The sequence below is a fragment of the Chiloscyllium plagiosum genome, unplaced genomic scaffold (genome assembly GCF_037043375.1).
Source record: "Chiloscyllium plagiosum isolate Xiang-an unplaced genomic scaffold, Cpla_swu_hap1 HiC_scaffold_17, whole genome shotgun sequence".
Lineage (NCBI taxonomy): Eukaryota > Metazoa > Chordata > Chondrichthyes > Orectolobiformes > Hemiscylliidae > Chiloscyllium > Chiloscyllium plagiosum.
In genome coordinates, this window is record NW_028270155.1 from 62,124,123 (window position 1) to 62,129,122 (window position 5,000).

General features: G+C 52.5%; 1 protein-coding gene across 1 annotated transcript in view; it reads left to right on the forward strand.

Annotated features, from left to right (window-relative positions):
* Positions 1-5,000, forward strand: part of LOC122545185 (uncharacterized) — a 135,554-nt gene that overhangs the window by 44,197 nt on the left and 86,357 nt on the right. The gene's annotated exons all lie outside the window — the stretch shown is intronic.

Here is a 5,000-nt window from a genome sequence, read left to right on the forward strand (position 1 = left end):
TGTGTGTGTGTGTGTGTGCGTGTGTGTCTGTGTGTGCGTGTGTATGTGTGCATGTGTGTCTGCGTGTGTGCATGTGTGCCTGTGTGTGTTTGCACGTGTGTGTGTTTGCTTGTGTGTCTGTGTGTGTGTGCGTGTGTGTGCGTGTGTGTCTGTGTGTGTGCGCGCGCGCGTGTGTGTGTGTGTGCATGTGTGTCTGTGTGTGTTTGTCTGTGTGTCTGTGTGTGTGCATGTGTGTCTGTGTGTGTATGTGTCTGTGTGTGTGTCTGTGTGTGTGCCTGTGTGTTTGCCTGTGTTTGTGCATGTGTGTGTCTGTGTGTCTGTGTGTCTGCATGTGTGTTTGTGTGTCTGCGTGAGTGTCTGTGTGTGTGTCTGTCTGTGTGTGTTTCTCTGTGTGTGCGCGTGTGCCTGTGTCTGTGCGTGTGTGCCTCTGTGTGTGTCTGTGTGTGTGTGTCTGTGTGTCTGTGTGTGTGTCTGTGTGTTTGTGTGTGCGTGTGTGTCTTTGTGTGTGTGCGTGTGTCTGTGTGTATGTGTGTCTGTGTGTTTGTGCGTGTGTGTGTCTGTGTGTGCATGTGTGTCTGCGTGTGTGTGCGTGTGGGTCTGTGTGTGTGTCTGTGTGTGTGCGTGTCTGTGTGTCTGTGTGTGTGCGTGTGTGTCTCTGTGTGTTCATGTGTGTCTGTGTGTGTGTGTGTGTGTGTGTGTGTCTGTGTGTGTCGTCTGTGTGTGTGCACGCATGTGTGTGTGCGTGCTTGTGTGTCTGTATGTGTGTGCGTGTGTCTGTGTGTGTGCATGTGTGTCTGTGTGTGTGCGCATGTGTGTGCTTGTGTGTCTGTGTGTGTGTGTCTGTGTGTGTGCATGTGTGTGTGCGTGCTTGTGTGTCTGCGTATGTGCGTGCATCTGTGTGTGTGCATGTGTGTCTGTGTGTGCGCATACGTGTGTGTGTGTCTGTGTGTGTGCATGTGTGTGTGTGCGTGTGTGTGTGTGTGCGTGTGTGTCTGTGTGTGCGTGTGTATGTGTGCATGTGTGTCTGCGTGTGTGCATGTGTGCCTGTGTGTGTTTGCACGTGTGTGTTTGCTTGTGTGTCTGTGTGTGTGTGCGTGTGTGTGCGTGTGTGTCTGTGTGTGTGTGCGCGCGCGTGTGTGTGTGTGCATGTGTGTCTGTGTGCGTTTGTCTGTGTGTCTGTGTGTGTGCATGTGTGTCTGTGTGTGTGTGCATGTGTCTGTGTGTGTGTCTGTGTGTGTGCCTGTGTGTTTGCCTGTGTTTGTGCATGTGTGTTTGTGTGTGTGTGTGTCTGTGTGTCTGTGTGTCTGCATGTGTGTTTGTGTGTCTTCGTGAGTGTCTGTGTGTGTGTCTATCTGTGTGTGTTTCTCTGTGTGTGCGCGTGTGCCTGTGTCTGTGCGTGTGTGCCTCTGTGTGTGTCTGTGTGTGTGTGTCTGTGTGTCTGTGTGTGTGTCTGTGAGTTTGTGTGTGCGTGTGTGTCTTTGTGTGTGTGCGTGTGTCTGTGTGTGTGTGTGTCTGTGTGTTTGTGCGTGTGTGTGTCTGTGTGTGCATGTGTGTCTGCGTGTGTGTGCGTGTGGGTCTGTGTGTGTGTCTGTGTGTGTGCGTGTCTGTGTGTCTGTGTGTGTGCGTGTGTGTCTCTGTGTGTGCATGTGTGTCTGTGTGTGTGTGCGTGTGTGTGTGCGTGTGTGTCTGTGTGTGTCGTCTGTGTGTGTGCACGCATGTGTGTGTGCGTGCTTGTGTGTCTGTATGTGTGTGCGTGTGTCTGTGTGTGTGCATGTGTGTCTGTGTGTGTGTGTTTGTATGTGTGTATCGTCTGTGTGTGCGTGCATGTGTGTGCGTGTTTGTGTGTCTGTATGTGTGTGCGTGTATCTGTGTGTGCATGTGTGTCTGTGTATGTGTGTGTGTCTGTGTGTGTGCGTGTGTGTGCGTGTGTGTCTGTGTGTGTGTGTGTGTGTGTCTGTGTGTGTGTGCGCATGTGTGTGTGCGTGCTTTTGTGTTTCCGTGTTTGCGTGTGTCTGTGTGTGAGCATGTGTGTCTGTGTGTGCGCGCACGTGTGTGTGCGTGTGTGTCTGTGTGTGTGTGCGCGTGTGTCTGTGTGTGTGCGCGCGTGTCTGTGTGTGTGCGTGTCTGTGTGTCTGTGTTTGTGCGTGTGTGTCTGTGTATGCTTGTGTGTGTGTGCGTGTGTGTCTGCGTGTGTGCGTGTGTGTCTGTGTGTGTGTGCGCGTGTGTCTGTGTGTGTGCGTGTCAGTGTTTGTGCGTGTGTGTCTGTGTATGCTTGTGTGTGTGCATGTGTGTCTGCGTGTGTGCATGTGTGTCTGTGTGTGTTTGTGCGTGTGTGTGCGTGCTTGTGTGTCTGTGCCTGTGTGTGCGTGCTTGTGTGTCTGTGCGTGTGTGTGCGTGTGTGTGTGTCTGTGTGTGTGCGTGAGTGTGTGTGTCTGTGTGTGTGCGTCTGTGTGTGTGTGTCTGTTTGTGTGTCTGTGCCTGTGCGTGTGTGTCTAAGCGTATGTGGGTGTGTGTCTGTGTGTGTGCATGTGTGTCTGTGTGTGTGTGCATGTGTGTCTCTGTGTGTGTGCATGTGTCTGTGTGTGTGTGCCTGTGTGTTTGCCTGTGTGTGTGCGTATGTGTTTGTGTGTGTGTCTGTGTGTGTGGGTCTGTGTGTGCGCGTGTGCCTGTGTCTGTGCGTGTGTGCCTCTGTGTGTGTCTGTGTGTGTGGGTCTGTGTGTGTGTGTGTCTGTGTGTTTGTGTGTGCGAGTGTGTCTGTGTGGGTGTGCGTGCGTGTGTGTCTTTGTGTGTGTACGTGTGTCTGTGTGTGTGCATGCGTGTCTGTGTGTTTGTGCATGTGTGTGTCTGTGTGTGCATGTGTGTCAGTGTGTGTGTGCGAGTGTCCCTGCGTGTGTGTCTGTGTGTGTGCATGTGTCCGTCTGTCTGTGTGTGTGTGTCTGTGTGTGTGCGTGTGTGTCTGTGTGTGTGCATGTGTGTCTGTGTGTGTGTGCGTGTGTGTGTGTGTGTGTGTCGTCTGTGTGTGTGCGCGCATGTGTGTGTGCGTGCTTGTGTGTCTGTATTTGTGTGTGTGTCTGTGTGTGTGCATGTGTGTCTGTGTGTGTGTGCGCATGTGTGCGCGTGTGTGTCTGTGTGTGTGCGTGTGTTTCTGTGTGTGTGTGTTTCTGTGTGTGTGTCTGTGTGTGTGTCTGTGTGTCTGTGTGTGTGCGTGTCTGTGTGTGCGTGTGTGTGCGTGTGTGTCTGTGTGTGTGCATGTGTGCCTGTGTGTGTGTGCGAGTGTGTGTGTCTGTGTGTGTGCGTGTGTCTGTGTGTCTGTGTCTGTGTCTGTGTGTGTGTGCGCGTATGTGTCTGTGTGCATGTGTGTCTGTGTGTGTGTGCGCGTGTGTGTCTGTATGTGTGCATGTGTGTCTGGGTGTGTGCATGTGTGTCTGTGTGTGTTTGTGCATGTGTGTGTCTGTGTGCGTGTGTGTCTATGTGTCTGTGTGTGTGCCTGTGTGTGTGTGCGTGTGTGTCTGTGTGTGTGCATGTGTGTCTGTGTGTGTGTGCACGTGTGTGTGCGTGTGTGTCTGTGTGTGTCATCTGTTTGTGTGTGCGCATGTGTGTGTGCGTGCTTGTGTGTCTGTATGTGTGTGCGTGTGTCTGTGTGTGTGCATGTGTGTCTGTGTGTGTGTGCGCATGTGTGTGCGTGTGTGTCTGTGTGTGTGCGTGTGTGTCTGTGTGTGAATGTGTTTCTGTGTGTGTGTCTGTGTGTGCGTGTCTGTGTGTGTTTCTGTGTGTGCGTGTGTGTCTGTGTGTGCGTGTGTGTCTGTGTGGGTGCGTGTGTGTCTGCGTGTGTGCATGTGTGACTGTGTGTGTGTCTGTGTGTGTGTGTGTGCGTGTGTCTGTGTCTGTGTGTGTGCGTGTGTGTCTGTGTGTGTGCATGTGTGTCTGTGTGTGCGCATACGTGTGTGTGTGTCTGTGTGTGTGCATGTGTGTGTGTGCGTGTGTGTGTGTGCGTGTGTGTCTGTGTGTGCGTGTGTATGTGTGCATGTGTGTCTGCGTGTGTGCATGTGTGCCTGTGTGTGTTTGCACGTGTGTGTGTTTGCTTGTGTGTCTGTGTGTGTGTGCGTGTGTGTGCGTGTGTGTCTGTGTGTGTGTGCGCGCGTGTGTGTGTGTGCATGTGTGTCTGTGTGCGTGTGTCTGTGTGTCTGTGTGTGTGCATGTGTGTCTGTGTGTGTGCATGTGTCTGTGTGTGTGTCTGTGTGTGTGCCTGTGTGTTTGCCTGTGTTTGTGCATGTGTGTTTGTGTGTGTGTGTGTCTGTGTGTCTGTGTGTCTGCATGTGTGTTTGTGTGTCTGCGTGAGTGTCTGTGTGTGTGTCTGTCTGTGTGTGTTTCTCTGTGTGTGCGCGTGTGCCTGTGTCTGTGCGTGTGTGCCTCTGTGTGTGTCTGTGTGTGTGTGTCTGTGTGTCTGTGTGTGTGTCTGTGTGTTTGTGTGTGCGTGTGTGTCTTTGTGTGTGTGCGTGTGTCTGTGTGTGTGTGTCTGTGTGTTTGTGCGTGTGTGTGTCTGTGTGTGCATGTGTGTCTGCGTGTGTGTGCGTGTGTGTCTGTGTGTGTGTCTGTGTGTGTGCGTGTCTGTGTGTCTGTTTGTGCGTGTGTGTCTGTGTGTGTGCATGTGTGTCTGTGTGTGTGTGCGTGTGTGTGTGCGTGTGTGTCTGTGTGTGTCGTCTGTGTGTGCACGCATGTGTGTGTGCGTGCTTGTGTGTCTGTATGTGTGTGCGTGTGTCTGTGTGTGTGCATGTGTGTCTGTGTGTGTGCGCATGTGTGTGCTTGTGTGTCTGTGTGTGTGCGTGTGTGTCTGTGTGTGCATGTGTTTCTGTGTGCGTGTGCATCTGTGTGTGTCAGTGTGTGTGTGTGTCAGTGTGTGTGCGTGTCTGTGTGTGTGTCTGTGTGTGCGTGTGTGTCTGTGTGTGTGCATGTGTGTCTGTGTGTGCATGTGTGTGTGCGTGTGTGTCTGTGTGTGTGCA